The sequence below is a fragment of the Aedes albopictus genome, chromosome 3, assembly GCF_035046485.1.
Source record: "Aedes albopictus strain Foshan chromosome 3, AalbF5, whole genome shotgun sequence".
Classification (NCBI taxonomy): Eukaryota; Metazoa; Arthropoda; class Insecta; order Diptera; family Culicidae; genus Aedes; species Aedes albopictus.
The window spans coordinates 146,563,888-146,581,504 of NC_085138.1; the positions used below are offsets into that span (position 1 = coordinate 146,563,888).

The following is a 17,617-nucleotide window of genomic DNA, read 5'->3' on the forward strand; positions in this document are numbered from 1 at the left end:
AAACTGTTGCGCGCGCTAGAAATTTGCGACGCGAATGAACACTTTGCATGTAAACAGATGGCTGCGTGCTTGATTCACGTTAAAATTTAGACACTCATTCGCGCGACTACGAAACTCAACTCAGTCGCAGTGTTGCCACATTTTTTTCAGTTTTCATCTGTGATTTTGGTCAAAAAAATCTTTTTCATCTGTAGGAAATTTCAGAAAATCTTAGTAAAAATCTGTGATAGGTTAATGTCTCCAAAATAGAATATTTTTGAACAATTTGTTTAAAAAAAAGCGGAAAAAATGTTCTTAGAAAAACGTCGACCAAAACACTCCCAGGTTGCACTGAAGATCATCAGAAACCACAAGAACGTCGAAAACAATGCGCCTGAGGCTTGGCCTAGGCCATCCAACTAGAGGATTTAATTTCTATTATTTAAATTTGAGTACCTGAAAATTATAATAAAGCTTTTTTTCACGAAAGTCATTATCATTGTTTTAAAAATCTTAAAAATCTTTTTTATTGCAAAAATCTTTGATCTGTGATCACAGATATCTGTAGGCGAAAATGGGAAAAAATCTGTGTAATTCTAGGTAAATCTGTGTATGTGGCATCACTGCTCAGTCGCACTTGTCACACTTCTGGACGAACATTTGAAAAGGGCCTATCTGCGTTGCGTAAACAAACATGTTTTTGTCTCTGTAGGGCCCATCTGCATCCACCCACGCACATCAACACCCTTAACAGATAGCTTGGAAAACAATCTTTCTGATAAGGGTGTTGATGTGCGTGGGTGGATGCAGATGGGCCCTACAGAGACAAAAACATGTTTGTTTACAAAAAGCAGATAGGCCCTTTTCAAATGTTCGTCTAGACTTCAGGATATTCTTACCAACAAAGCTAGCCACACGGAGAAATCAAACTACCTAATTTTTGGGTCAATTTTACTCAAAGCTGAGTATATCGAATAAACTAGTTACCCAAAATTAGGTTGTTTTCCCTCTTTCCCCCACCGATGTTGTCAAAAACAAACAGAGATGCGTCTACCCAATGGGGGTCCTTGAGGCCAATAAGCCAATTTTGAGTAAATGTAGGTATACTCAAATTTGGGTTGAATGAGGGGGGGTCTTGGGTTGAATTTACCTACTCTTAAGTATATTTTATTGCTGGAGGTAAAGGCAATTTACCTAGTGTGAGTTTAATCGATTTACTCAAATTTGGCTTATTGGGCGGAACTATGGGATTGCGTCACAAGAACTCAATTTTGGGTAGTTTGGTGGTTCCGTGCATGAAAATGTTTGACACTTCTCAGGTCATTTTGACAGACCACACACATACACAAAATAGACAGATCATATATACCGCATTTAGCTCACCACTGGACTGCGAACTGCGACTTCATAAGTGCGAAAACGTAAATAAAAGTGCGCGTTTGCATCAAATCAGGTTGATGTCTTCGGCGCACTATTTCTTCAATCTATGGTGAACAAGTGCTCTGAAGACACCGAGTTGATTTAATGCAATCGCGCACTTTTATTAGCGTTTTCGCACTCGTGAAAACTAGTGCGATAGTCCAGTGGTGAACTAAATGCGCTATATTCTACTTTATCGATCTTGTTGCTGTCCTTCCCGCATAACCATGAACCATACTTGTACTGTGCACCATACTGTTCAGAATTATTCACTACAGTATCTCAATAGTATGGTAGAACATCCAAAGTAACAGTAAGCCAACAGTACCATGAACATTTTCAACAGTGTGGCAGATGGTTCTCGACCAAATTACAATATGTGGAATAGGCAGTTAAGTTATGTTACAATAAGAAATCGTCGATTTTCTCGAACAAATTTTTTCGCTTACAGTTTGTCAAACTGTATGTGTAACTATCCATTTTTTTGTTCAGTTCACTATTAAGCAAACAGTTCTGGTACAATTGACCTATAAAATCGGAACAAAAATAAGCAATGTGTGTGTAATTGTCGATTTATGGTGTATTATAGTGCCATAGTCTTATAATATATAGTTATCATACAGTTGTAATGGGTCCGCATTTGTTCGGTTTGTACTATTTATTAAGGAATAAAAACAAAATTTATAATCTTGTATGTACATACTTATTTATTGTCGATATATATATTTGAAGGGTATCAGTTTTACAATATTTTTTGTTTAAAGCGATTACAATTTATACATATATTTGAACAAAGCGTTAAATCTCCTAGATAATGTAGATAATGGGTAATTAAATAATAGAATGCTCATATATTACGTCAAGCAAAATTAGTGCATTTCAAACCCCTCTCTCTTTCTTTGTCATTATTTTTGAATAATACCATAAGAACTTTCGTATAAATTGCCACATTTACTGGGCCCCTCTCCCCCGTCAAAGCGGGACGTAATTTAAGGCCGCTATCTCAAATGTTTGAATGAAGTCCTAAACTACCTAATCCACGATGCGGCGCAGTGAGAGACCAAGGAGAGCAAGGAGTTGAAACGCAGGGAAACAGTCCCTATCTCGGTCTCTGCCTCCATCAAACAACTGAAATCACCGCCTTCACCCCATCCTGCTTTTTTCGTTGGAACACCGCCACTGTGCATCACCAGCTCTTTTCGCACTTCATAGCGTATTCTCCGTTGAATACTGCAACCGCGGCTGCATCTGCAAGGTGAGCCTAACATTTTAGGTTTTGTCCTCCAGCCGCATTTTCCTTCAAGGATGAGAGCTGCAATGGAATACCGGATTATTACAATTGAACGAACATCAACAGATACAAAACTAACTTACCGTAGTGATCCAATATTTCGCTCCGGAAAATTCTAATTGCACGAAGAATCTTTCTGATTCGATGCAGATTACGCCGGATTTTGATAAAATTATTCACCAACAAATTGGTCGCCAGCTGCTGCTCAACGAGAGTGAAGTGTGATTTGTTTTTAATTATGTCATTCACAACTACAAAAAAGCGCAACAATTTGTCAAACTGTTGGGCAAATGTTGTGTACAGTGAAATGCACAGGTGTGAGTGTGTTGCTCAAACGTGAAAGCTAACCATATGCTATAAGGTGAGCTCATATTCCTACAATTTAAAACGACTTTTTATCCCCATATTATTTAACACTGCATGTATACTACGCCATACTGTTACTGTTTGACATAGTTCATTCAAATTGTTATTTACGGTATGGAATCTCCAGATTCATATGTTTCAACATGAACTTACCTATTCGACATAGAGTAACATTACCAGTTAGAGAGAATTTACTGTTTGGACGGCATGGCAAACTGAATTTTTCTATGCGGGTTTTCATGCTCATGTCTCGGGTTTCACTCTAGACGGATTCAATAATCGTCGCGTTCGATAAGGGGGGAAATCTTGGGGGAAATCGTCAATATAGTTTATTGCATTGCTAACTGGACTGCGACAAAGTGCGGAATCTCAAATAAAAGTGCGATATTGCATCAGATCGTTCCGGTGTCTTCACCACACTTATTCGTCACGAGCTAATGAATAAGTGCGGTGAAGACACCGGAACGATCTGACGCAAAATCGCACTTTTATTTGAGATTCCGCACTTCATCGTCGCACTTATAACTGCGCAATGCGCAATATTAAAAACGAATAAAATGAGCTCACGTGGAGAGTGGATAGTTTCACCTTAACCGTTGGGATTTGCAAGCACGCAACCATTCTGACGTTTGGAAATGACCAACAGATACAGGGTTATAGACACTATAGATTCCATAGACTCGCGGAGACATGGTTGAGCAATACGATTTTAGTGTGTTTTGTCGTGAATTTAGAGTGTACCGAGCGAATATGACGTCACGCAATCCATTGTTGCTATTGAAATCGTGACGTCATGCTCGTTTGGCTACACGAACTGACAGTTCGTTTGGCTACAGTTATCTTCGTCTCCGCGAGTCTATGGAATCTATAGTGTCTATAATACAGGGTGACTCTTCAAGATGAATCCTGGCGTAACATTTGAAAGCAACCTAAGTATCTAATTTTTGGGAACAAACTCGTTTTTCTCTTTTGAATGATTTCTTCGCCTTCGAAACAATAATTCAATGTCTCCAACATATGAAATGAGATATCAGATAAAGCAAATTGTTTCGAAAGTTTGAAACACAAAAGAGCATGTGCAAATATTTTTTCGAAATATCGTCGGGACATTTTCAAATTTGGTGACCCGGTTTCCGAGTTCATCCTTCGGTGGAGCTCTCTTTTGGCTGGAGTTTCTCTCTCGCTGGTTGGTGCATCTCTTTGTGGTGGTGGTCTGCTGAAGAGTTTTTAAATCCTTTGCTTGCATTCATTTCATTCGTGTTGTTTGCTTCTTTGTGATCGGACGGTGTGTGTCGGCGGCGCGATCGTGTATGCTTCAGTTTTACACCTAAAATTATTAATCATCCATCGAAGATTTAAGCAATCGAATCGAATTTTAAGTTAAAATCGATTAGTTTTATTTGAAAAAGTGCTTATTTAGATTGCCGGACTAACTTATCCCGGGTGTTAAAGATTGTCATTCCTTCCTAATCGTAAGTGCGTTCATCGTCATTACAAAGCGATGTGGGATTCTCCTCACTGATCATCATCGATCGCGAGATTGACCAAGCGCAACCAAACCAACCACAACAAAAGTGCGACCACCGGAGCCAGAGACGAAAAACAGCTCATCGTCTGCTGACGGCTGCTGGACAGTGATTTAATCTATAAGTATTTCAGGCTGAACATTTCAAAAGGTCCTATCTGCATATGAGCGGCTCTCTTTGTTCACGTTCTCTTTTAATTATTGCAATGTAATGGTACACTTTTCAACTATTTTTGCAGTACAAATCAAAAGACGATTGTTTTGACTACCGTTCAATGCAAGGAGAGAATCATAATACAAATAAACACCTGAGATATTAACGAAAGAGAGGGAAACCAAAGAGAGCCTCTCTTCTGCAGATTGGACCTTTAGACATGTTTGGCCTGATTTACGCGGATGATGGTGATTGTAGTGGCAGGGTGAAAGTGTACAAAATTCGATCGTTTCGGATCATTCCAGCTTAACAGAACAATAGTGGCATTGGATTGCATATGATGGACATTTTATAGTGTTTTATTACATCCAAGTGTTGTTCCACTACGATCACTACTGCTAGAAACGAAAAAAATATTCCTACCAATCGCGTAGGTGTGCTTCCAAAAGTTGTTGCTGAAAAAATAATAAAGAGAGGTGCCTCCGCCGAAGAGAATGGTGCTTGCATTATTCATGGAGAAATTTGCATAATTTCATTGTGTTGAAGATTTGTTGGAATTCAAGTGGGATAGTGTGCTTGCCGTTGTGATCAAGCAACATAAAAAAGTGTTTCTTATTTGTAACATTCTAGCGACAGCGTTGTGATCGTGGTTTTAGTTATCTACGAAACTTGTATTGAATGGATATACAATTATACAATTAACTAAATACTGAAAAAGTTCTAATTAATTTGAAAGTGTTTTTATTTTCTTTATATAACAGTATTTAGAAGTTTTCAAGCAAGGAGTTTGTGTCTTTCTGGATTACAATAAAAGTTCAAGGTAAGTCATTTTTCTTAGTACTCTATCCAACTGATTCTTATTTATCCCAGTTACTTTCAACTTTGTTTTATCATATGTTTTATACGAACTCATAACCTCATATGTTTTAACCTATTATATAGACGTATATGTCGTTGTATAATATTCTATTTGCTCTTTTGTGAATTAAAATATGAATGAAAAACTACGCCTCATTCCAAAGCCATTGCAAAAGATTTATAATAAATCTTTGTAGACAATAGGGTGATTAAGGTAATTTGGACAGACCGTTACGCGTATATGTTTTGGACACTTCCATTTCATTTTGCCGTATAAAATTTATTGCCAGTCAAGAAGACTGGTATGTAGGTACTATTTCTTAGTTCTGATGGTACCCTTGCAAAGTTTTTTGTCGAATCCCGAAGAAAAGCAAACTGACAAAAGTCTAGGTAAATGTTGTGGATTAGTTCCTAAGTTGGTCCTTTCTAGAATTTCTGTTGCAATACTAGGAACCATTACCTAAGTACCTCGAATCAAAAATTCTAATACATTTTCTGAGCATGTTTTTGGGTTAGAATTCATAGAAAACTTCCAGCGGAATTAGAGAATGGATTTTTGGAAATTAAAATCGACAAACAATACTGAACATTGAGAATATCAGAATGCTTTTTAGATGTTATTTTATAAATAATTAGCAGTCCCACGTACTGTTTTTTTTATTTATCTATATAGTTTCGCTTCCATGACTAAAATAGTGGTTTAACCGATAGATTTGCGTGATGTTAATCAAAATTACAAATAAAACTACAATTGTAAGAACTTTTTGAATTCATGCATGAAGTGTTAATGGAAAACATTTTTGAACAATCATCCAGAAGTGTTTTGATAAAAGGGATGAAAACACAGTCTTGACCCGATTTTGTCTGCCCCAAATCGGTCTAGTCCCTGTTTTATCACGTTTTTGAACAGATTTTATCGTCCCCTTAATGCTAGAACTAGGTAACTGGTTTTGCGAAATCGCGAGCAATTTGTTTACATCTGAACGTTCACCACAATAAACAAAAGTTTGTCGATTGAAACTACAAAAACACATAATGATTCTTCTTTTAAGACCAATGAAGTGTTTGTTTCATAGCAGGACATGTTTTACCAGCCATTTTTACCCGTATTTCCCAAAACGAGTTACCTAGTTCTAGCATTAAGGGGGCGTTATCACCCTCTGAGGTTGCATAAATTGCAGAGACGGGCTTGGTGGTCTAATGGCTAATGCTTCTGATCCATATACCTGGGTTCAATCCCTGGCCCGTCCCTTTCATTCTACTTTGTATCTTTCTATATACTTTCTTCCTCTTCTCTACATACAACTTATGTACATTCGCATGTTTATAGCCATCGCTAGAAAAGAAGCGTGTTGAAAAAGACATTTCCCTTCTTCCCAGTTTCCCTAGTACAGTGTCAATCTATCATATATCGCCTACGAGTTATGCAATCAAGTGAACTGTGTCGTGTTTCTTCGAACTCATGGCTGCACAAGTTCTAAAACTGACTCACGAAAATTTTGCAACGCGATTACGTGCTTTCGTTCCAAAGATCGTTTACTGAATGACGCTCGAAGTCGACTTCCGATCAGATCCCAAACGCAACATTGTGCTTTTTCCCTCTCTCGTCGTTGTTCCCGTCGAGGTTTTCGCAGAGCTTTTATCCTGAGCTTTATCTATCGTTATTTCCCTTTCTCGCACATACGTACCTGTATACACATTTCTTTGTGTCTGCTTCATGTCGGATAAAGCTTCCACTCCCAGTGGTTCGTCTCGTCATCGATCGATGAACTTTTTTCGATGTTTCCAGTTTCCGGAAATATTGCGTTTCTTTCGCATTTGATATTGCGTTTTATACACACTGGGAATAATGTTATTAATATTTTTTTTATACACACATTGTTTTTTTAACTCATCTTAGATTTAATTCGAATGAGCGTTATTCAAATATGCCTAGTATTAAATTACAATCTTCAGATCGTTAATCAGGTTCGTCTTATTTCCTACAAACTGTACCGTAATATCTTCAGAATAATAAATACATTTCTCTATCACCTTACGCCTGGCATCCACGCACCAATGTGTGAACCAATTGTCAACCTTATTCCAACAACACTCCGTCATCCGCATGAATTTGTGCTGACGCAGAGGTATATTTGGTTTGATGTGGATACAAACGATTGAAATCTTTACTTCCTTCCCCTTCCCCACGTTGACCTGCAACCTGACGTGGCAGGCGCCATTGTCGCCAAAAAATAGAACATCACCAACGCTCACATACTGAAGATGCCTGCGCTTAGTCCCCGGCAGTTATCTCATTGGTTCCTTGTGTGAGTGCAGCTGGTCTGGCGATACTGAAGTAGCATTCACGGGTGGCTGCGAGCGGTCAATCAAGCTCAAGCTTAAGCTTTGAGGTTGCATAAGTTGTAGTGTATATAATCTTATGCATTCCATGAGTCATAGGCATAACTTGTGACGTAGCCGGAGAGTACAACTTTTCAAAATTGGAGAAATTGCAACTTTTCTTCAGCTTTCTGCACTACTTTTCCCGTGAATATGTCAAATTTATATGAACTGTGTTGATTTTATCCGTGAGTGAATTCACAATTTGGCGGATCTGCATTGAGCACTTTCATATGTAGTTATGATATGCTAGGTTTCTTTGCCAATGAAATTGTTGCTGTCATATCTCATGTAGCATTTATATGGTGTGATTCCAGAAAAGTTCTTCAATGTGGGCCACAAAGGCAAGAGAGATTATTGGAACCATTTTTCTAGTCCATATAAATAACTATTGACAAATGAAACATAAGAAAGTAGACGATACTGGAAGATGGTATCATGGTGTATGGTTCATACACATAGTTACTGGGAATTTTTAAGGTTCTACACAGAATACGGAAACAGATCTTCTACGAATGGCCAGGACGCCGCTAAACTTTCCGCCGAATACTTCAAGAGTGTTTACCGCAACAACCACGCAAACGAAAGAAATGCACCAAGAGTTGGAGGCACAAAATGTTCCACATAACGCCGGTTCATAAAAAAGGCTCTCGTTTAGACGTTTAGACTGCTCGAGAGGATAGTATACCTTCATCTAGGCGAACGAATCAACAAACACATATCTGCGGCACAGCACGGATTTCTCAAAGAAGAATCGGTAGTGACGAACCTGTGTGAGTTCAGTTCCATGATCAGGTCACACGGTACTACATATCCAAAGGGTACCAAGTCGACTGTGTTTATACGGATATGAGCAAGGCTTTCGACGTTGCGAGTATTGATAGTATAATGCGCGCAGTGACTGATTTCGGTATTAGTGGAACGGTTTCGGAATGGATCTATTCATATCTGCAGTCAAGGATACAATAATTTGTTATGGTTATGAATAAGTTGTCTTCATTCATGAGTATGTGATGTAATAACCACATCACCAGAGTTGTTCAAGAGGCGTTATAGCTCTTCACAGTCACTCAATGTTTCAGCCGGGATTTCACCGATTCTCATGTTATCCTAACAATTTGACAATTTATATCAACTAACTCGTTAGGGCTAAACTCGACTTCGCGAGCTGGGTGTGGCGACCACGGCACAATTGCCTCGAAATGAAGGTTTTTGCTGTCTCGTTGAACTGGATACCATCAGTTGCAGACATAAGATCGCCGACATTGTATTCTTCTGCAGTGTTCCAAGTGGAGCAATAGGAAGTCTCACCATGTACGACCGTTCAGTATCGCTTTGTGGAAGAAAGGTATTTGATCAACCTTTAAAACGTTCAGAAATTATACACAGCATGAGCCTACTGAAAGATTCATGCATGAATTCAACAGATTACAATTTAATTTCTTTGAATATGGCTACAGAAGTGGTTAATGGATAGATTAGGATTATTTAAAAAAAAATCAACCAGTTTAAATAATGTTTATCTAGTTTCTAAGTAGGCTAATGGACTAATAGTCCAAATACAAATATCAACTATCTTTTCTCTCATTTTTCGTTTTTCCAAATCATAAAAAAAACTTGATTGGATCAATAGATATTACTAAAAAGTTTCACCCAGATTACCGCGGAGCCCGGAGATATCCCTGAAGGACTGCTGGGAGAAACGTCTAGACAAATCTGGAAAAACCATGAAGAAAGAATACCTTATAGGAGTTATACCGGATAGATTCTGGTTAAATCTTTGGAAGAATCAGGCATGAGATTTTATTCGAATCATAGGGGAGTTGCCGGTGCAGGAATCCTCAAACCTCGCTAGACGAAAATGTTCAGAGTGGATCTATGAAGAATGTTCAGCGTGGATTTATGAAGAAATTTCAGGAATAATCCTTGCAGTAATCCCTGAAAAAATATCTGAAACATTCAGGAGAGATCTATGGATGACTGTCTAGAAACTCCTAGATAAATAAACAAAGTGATCCTTGGAGGAATACCGAAAATCTTTCCTTGTGGGTTCTCGAGAAAATCTTCCAATAATTCTCACGAGGCATCCATTACAGAACTCTTAAACGAATCCCTTGAGCAATCTTAAAAGACATCTATGGAGGAATCCTGAAAAAGTAACGGATGACTGCCGGGAAGAATTCAAGAGATTGCCCGGTAAAATCCCAGGGAATACCAAAAAGAATCAAAGGAAAAATTCTGAAAAGAATCCTTGAAGAATTCGAGAGGGATCTTTGAAAAATCTAATGAAAAATCCAGGATAGAATCCCTGAAATAAAAAAAAAAACCTGGCAGGAACACCCGCAGGATCTTCAGAACGAATCTTTATGAAAATCCTGGTTAGGGTGGGTCAGGAGGAGGACGCCCCTGGACCAGTATGGAGCGGAAGAACAAGAACTAGAAAAAAACAAAAGCGGGGACACCACACCAAAGAAACGTAGGAGGGCAGGTGGCAAGCGCGAGAAGGATGATGCACTCGTCATCAAGACTGGAGAGTCCAAGAACTCGGAAGTTTTGAAGGTGATGAGGACGCCAAGACGCCAAGCTCGTGGATCTGGGAACCGACGTACACAGTTTAAGAAGTACTCGTACATGTGAAAAAATCCTTGTGGCCAAGGGTGCCGCCTACAACAATCTGGCGGAAGAGATCCTCGGTGAAGGCCCTTTTAGCAGAGGAGGCTATGAAGATGAAAACCCTGCGCATTGGTCGATCAAATAGTTCACGCAGATGCTGGACTGCATGAGATGACCGGGCGAAATCCGGTAGTAATAGCGGGTGACTTCAATGCCTGGGCCGTGGAATGGGAAAGCATTTGACGAACCAGCGAGGTCAGACCCTGCACTGGCCTTGCATAGCCATCTGGCTTACCTTTAGCCGATACGGGCAGAGTCGATCATCGCCGTTACTTGTTGTAGTCCTAGCCCAAGTAGGGGAGATTGAGGATACTTGATCCCTGGGGAAACTTGTTCCCCCCATATTTGCTCGGAATCAAAAACATTTTTCTTCTAGCATATTTTTTCCAAAACTACTCCTGGACAAACGACTATGTTTTACATACAAGTGATTTCGATTTCGATTTCACAGCACATAGTTTAAATAGAATACTTTCAAACTTGTTTATCCAAATAAGGCTGTTGTTAACATGTTTTAATTAATTCAGCTTAATATACACAACAGTGATATGGGGGACTTGATCCCTCGAGGATTACACACACATTATGCATGTGAAAAATAAAATTCTATTCGGAAGCCTCTATTGACTTGAAATTCTAGTATATTCAACGATAAAATGTGTCAGATAATTATAACTTTAGAACAAACCAAGAAAAGGGGGATCAAGTCTCCCCATTTTGAAAATACGGCATATCCTTAAAAATTTAAGGAAATCTTACAATTTCAAATACTCCAAATTTATCGAAAATACAAGAAAACTCGAAAAGAAAACGAATAGGAAGACTCTGGAATTATTTTCCCCTTAAATAAACCATGTGCTCAAAGGGGGATCAAGTGTCACCCATTTTTGAAAAATACATCATAAGACATGCCTCCATAAAAACACAGTTTTGAAAACTTTAACAATAATTTGAAGGCCTTTTGTTGTGTATTAACTTGCAATAGATGTTTACCTGCCATTTTGTACGGAAATCGGATCTAGTTTTGTGTTTTTTTCTTAAAGTTTCAGGTAAATTAAGAAAAAGGGATCAAGTCTCCCCAGTATCCACTACTTCCAACTGAAGGGTACACGATGTCTACACTCACAGCGTTCACCTGGCGGTTCGCTACAGTCTCAACTATAACAACAGCACGTAGCTGGTAGAGGATGGGGTGACTAGACCGAGGCCAGGTATCATTAGGTATCAGAAGGCCGGCTCCAGGGGCACGTTATCCTTCATTTGGGACATTTGTGCCATCGCCATACATATAAGCCTATTTAATCATTTAGTCCATCGTTTTTTGGGATTTCTAGACCCCCTCTCCCCCCTCTGTCACGCGATTTCCCTATACCCAATACACGTACTGTCACACTTTTCTAGACCCCCCCCTCCCCCAAATGTTGGACGTAATTTTTGAACGTTCCCTTACCTGAGGGAGAATGAGACAAGGGATGGGAATGGGAAAGGGGAAGTGATGAAATAGAAAGGGTGCCCCAGAAGAGAGAATGAACGCATAAGCGCAACGAGAGCTCATAGCCCATACCACAACGGGGTTAATCAGTGCCCTGAAAAGGACACTGTAGAACGCATAAGCGTAAAGAGAGCCTATAGCTCATTGGAGGTAGCTTGAGACGTCATGCGACTTTCAATATGACATTGAAAGGCACGTCATCGAAAGGATGCTCAATATTCAAGAAATCACCCAAGCAAAAACTGAGCGAATGCTTTCTTGAAAACGTATACTACTTTGCGTAAAAAAGTCACTGTGGACATCCCAAATTGGGAGGCATGTAAGTTCACATGAACAGGCATGTTAGTCAAACGAACATCACAGATGTAATAATCGACAATGCGTTTCAAGCATTTTAGAAAGATCGAAGTAACCAGATAAGTCTGGAACCCATTCCTTCTTTATACAACGCACGCACCCTTTCGGGATAAAACTATAGAGTCGAGTCGGGCAGAGTCGATCATCGCCGTTACTTGTTGTAATCCTAGCCTAATAAGTAGTTCTAACTGAAGGGTACACGATGTCTACACTCACAGCGATCACCTGGCGGTTCGCTACAGTCTCAACTATAACAACAGCATGTTAGCATGTAGCTGGTAGAGGATGAGGTGACTAGACCAAGGCCTAGCCCTCGTATGTGGAAGACATCATACTTAAACGACGAGGTATTTATGGAGGCGCGAAACCTACTCGGCCTAAGCGGGGACGAACTGGTAGCGGTGTTCTCGCATACATGCGATGCGACCATGCCTGGACAAGTCCACCCTAGGAAAGGAAGACCACCGGCGTACTGGTGGGCTCAAGCGATTGCGAACCTGCACGCCGCAGCAAGAAGTGTAACGCCAAGACAAGAAGTGTAACGACTGCTACAGAGATGTTGGAGGGGATCATCGAGGGGCTTATCCCGCGTCATGATCCAAGTCCTTAACCTCTTTTCGTAGGATCGCTTGGGACTGGGGATGGGATAGACTGGAGTGGAGGGTCACCTATAAGGAACTTGCGGGGGTTGCAAAATACCTTGGCATAGGTAAGGTCCCATGTCCGGACGGAGTTCCGAGTTCCGGATTCGCAGTAGTGACTGTGGGTGTAAGGAATGCGTTCAGTAGTGCGTCCTGCGTCTGAATAACCCGGTACTTGTACAAGATTCTCGGGAGTTACGGGTGTCACTAGCTTACGTCACAGTCCTATGAAAGAGCTATCACAGAACCCCAAGAATCCCTCCCTCGAGGTTCCATCCTGAAGAGAAATCGTTCGTTGTAGATGATATGATCAGAGAAACAGTAACTGTTAAACCACCGTTCCTCTATGATACAATTTACTTCTGCGCCGAAATTGATTAAGAATAATGTAGTGAAGATATTTATGATATGATAAAAATCAATAAACCTGATGATGCAGATATTTTTTTTACCTAAACTGTTCGTTCATCAATTGAAAACTGGCTCCGGAGCAACTTTCCGCGTGCAGGATTCATTAGCACCGGACATTTTTTGCACTGCTTTCGCAGTTACTGAGTCACTTATTTCTTCGGTGCGGTGGTTCAAGTGGATCTTTTTGTGCAACAAGTTCCGGAGCCATCATCTCACATCGCGTTGATTCAATTCAAGTGATCAAGTGAGTAACGACTGACTGTTGCAAAAAAAAAAAGTTCACCGTCCACCTCTCGCGCGACCTCTCTGCGCGGGTTTTCACAAACTGTGGCGCACATAGATCGCGAGGAATAATGACAACAACTGGCAGGCAGAAGATGCGGCGGGAAGTGGGATGCTTTCGTATTAACAACATCATCCAGCTCCAGCGCAGCGCGGACACCGTCAGCAGCGTCAGCCAATCCAATGTTGCGCCGTCGTTTTTTACGTACTTTCAATTGATCGACTCTTGGCGAATGATCCCGGCCCGGCCGGCATCGGGAATAACGGTTCCCTCCTCGCCGATGATGGTTGTTCCCCAATCTTGCCGGGACGGAGATAACTTCGTCATGCAGCATGTTTCGTCTGCCGCCGTGACGGACGGACGCTGCTAGTAACAACGAAAAAATAAGTGGAACCTATATTTTTTCGTTGACGATGAAAGTGTACAACCGGAGAGATTAGAGCGCGATGTACTTGTTTCTTTTGGGGATTGGCTTCGTTAGCTGGAACCACTAATGCCATGTTATACATCCGTTAACTTCGGAGGTAGTTTGGATGCTGCTCTCTATGGTTCATCGTTTCTCGAAAGTTGTGTTTTTCTTGGTTATCGATAATTGAGTTATCATACATACAGTTGTGCAGCGACTGTTCATAGATTGATTTTTTTCACGTACCATTGATTTTTGCCTGAAGGATATTTTTCTGTATTTTTAATTTGAAGACAACAATTTGCTCTAAAGGCACGTTAGCTTGCATTTGGGAAATTTGTACCATCGTTCTAATATGAACCGATTTAATCATCTTCCCTAGGGAGAAGAAATGGAATTGAAATAAGAAAAGGGATACAGACAGATAGGGAATTAGAAAAAGTTGCCCTGGAAGAGGACTCTAACGCACAAGCGTACCACATGGGTCTAAACAGCACCCTCAAAAAAAAAACCGTAAAAACGCATAAAGCGTAAAGAGAGTTTATAATTCTTTACTACAGCGGGTTAAGAACAACATAACATCCTGAACATTCAGACTTCTGAAGTCAGATGTTTACGATGTTGCCAAAAACACTTTGGCTTTGATCACCATTCTGCAATTCTGCTTAGACAGATTAGTTAGATACTTTGCCACCACAGGACATGGCTCAGTACAATATAATTTTGTTTGGCGACATGACTCTTAACTGTTCCAGTATTGTTTCTGTTATTCTGCACTTCGATAGTGGAATAGCTGCCTAAGAGCCATAGGCCTTTGGACATAGCGTACGATGCCGTCGGAAATACTTCACTCCAGATAACCAGATGCCCACTCTTCCCGAGAAGTTAATTTCGTAGAAAATGTCCTATACGGAAAATTACAAGCAGTTGTAAGATTACTTGAAGCAAAGACAACTGAGCGATTCCAAGCAACAGCATCAAAATTAAGGAAAATTTTTAATTCATGATTTTCTATTGAACTGAAACTTTGCACAGTTTTTCAGTTCCATCTAAATCGCCATTTTTCGATATCAAATTTTTATTTAGAGCCACGACTAACTTTTCAAAAGGGTGTATGTGAAAATGGTTCAAAAATATTCAAAAATATGCACAGCAAAAACGGATTGTTCGATTGTTATGAATTTTTCAGCAAAGTTAGATAGCTAGATGGTGATTTCTAAGAAAATATACACTGTGAAAAAAAATCTATTTTATTATTGAAAAACATCATTTTTGTCACAAAAACTCAAATATCTCAAAACCCTATCTTTTTACCAACTTGAATTTTTTAGGGAAAACGGTCCATTGTATTAGCAATCTACCATAAAAATTTGGTGATGGTAAACTAATAAACAAAAAAGTTATAACATTTTAAAAATTTCACAATTTTTACATTTAGTAAAAAAAAATTTTCTGTGTAAATTATTTCGGCCGGGAATCGCGATTTGATGCTGATTTTATTGTTCAGCAAAGTTAGATAACTAAATGGCGATTCCTAAGAAAATATACACTGTGAAAAAAATCTTTTTTAACATTAAAAAATATCATTTTTGTCACAAAAACTCAAATATCTCAAAACCCTATCTTTTTACCAACGTAATTTTTTAGAGAAAACGGTCCATTGTATTAGCAATCTACCATGAAAATAAACAAAAAAGTTATGACAATTCAAACATTTCACAATTTTCACATTTAGTAATAATTTTTTTTAGTGTAAATTATTTCGGCCGGAAATTGAAGTTTGATGCTGATTTTATTGTTAATGGCCTTGCGTGAGTAAAACAAGTTGTTTTTATTATATATTATATATACATATAATATAATATACTATGTACCGTAATGTTCCGATTTTATCACGCCCTCCGCGCATTAGTCGTTTATTCATTAATTTGCTGTTACATTTGAGGACAAGTGTTTTCCCTCTTCTTCAAGATGAATGTTGAAAGCGTGTTTTGCAACGTTAAAAATATTGAAATGGGTATAGATGTTGAAGAATATTACAGGGCATTTTTGAAAAGGGGCGTAATTAAATTGTTTAAACAGATGTCGCTGATGGCAATTTCTCAGTTGTTGTCGTTTTCGAACTTCCTGCGCCCTGCTTTACCGATGATATACAGATGGCTCGTTTGTCAAATTCTAGACGGCAGGACGTGCAAATGCGTAATTTTGTACACAATGTGGACATTTGGGCATAACCAGTCTCTTTCAGTTTATCTATGGTGCTTTCGGTGAGATTTCGTAACTCTTTTGAACATTTTTTTTCATCAAACGGTCTACAAGAGAGCGTTGAGTTGAAGACCTTTGAGAAAGCGACTGTTCATCTTGTTCGTTAGATTATAATAAACAAAATCACTTATTAATTTTAACTTACTTGTTTGGTGTTGGTGGCTGAAGAAAAAAAATACTATACAATTTCTAATATTCATAGCGGTAGTATTTTTTTGTTTTTTTCGTGAGCATTGTCAGGTATGTATACAGACAAACAAACGTAACACTGGCGAAATTTTCATTTACCACGCCTTCAACGATCATTTTGAATCTTGGTTGTGGCTTTCATAACAAGAAGAGCGCCCATCGTTTTTCTTTGCGTTTGACGTTTCACACTAGCGCCTTCTGATGACGATATTGCACAACGCAGTGTTTCGTGAAACATTTCCACCAGGTGGTGATAGTGTGAACTGGGCGATGAATTTTCACTAAAATTGTTCTAGGCGTTTCGTCTGTTTGTCTGTGGTATGTACCTCTTATGCATTTGTTGTTGTTGAAGTTACTCGCATTCTTCCGATCATAAAGTCTGTTCTCTAAGAGGGATTTTTTTTGCGGATAAACTAGACGTATACGCGTATAAAAAAACTTTTATTATACAGCTTTTGTCTTAAAAATAAATTCAATTCCATTTTTCTTATAATCAACAGCTTTTCAACACTATCAAGGGATTTTTTCACCAGTCACGTACAATAAAAAGTATGACAATCTCAATATTTTTGATCACAACACTGGATCGCGTCTAAGTTTCAAATAGATACTATAGTAATTACGAATAATCAAACTAAAGTATCATGAAAACAACTTGTTTAATTCAGCCGGTAGCCTTTACAATAAAATCAGCATCAAAATATAATTCTCGAAATAATTTACACAGAAAAAAATTTTTTTTTGTTACTAAATGTAAAAATTGTGAAATGTTTGAAATGTCATAACTTTTTTGTTTATCAGTTTACCATCACCAAAATTTTATGGTAGATAGCTGATATAATGGGCCATTTCCCCTAAAAAATTGAAGTTGGTAAAAAGATAGGGTTTTGAGATATTTGAGTTTTTGTGACAAATATCATATTTTT

General features: G+C 38.9%; 1 protein-coding gene across 3 annotated transcripts in view; it reads left to right on the forward strand.

Moving 5' to 3' along the window:
• The first annotated feature begins 4,307 nt into the window (after positions 1-4,307).
• The window catches only part of LOC109424052 (CDC42 small effector protein homolog), a 170,228-nt gene continuing 156,918 nt past the window's right edge, over positions 4,308-17,617 (forward strand). Inside the window, exons 1-2 of one of the 3 annotated variants that reach the window (XM_019699120.3) lie at positions 4,308-4,705; positions 5,496-5,554. The gene's annotated coding sequence lies outside the window, so the exon portion shown is untranslated. Of the gene's footprint in view, positions 4,706-5,470; positions 5,555-17,617 lie in introns of all 3 variants that reach the window. The other 2 variants (XM_062855195.1, XM_019699122.3) reach the window with 2 other exon arrangements.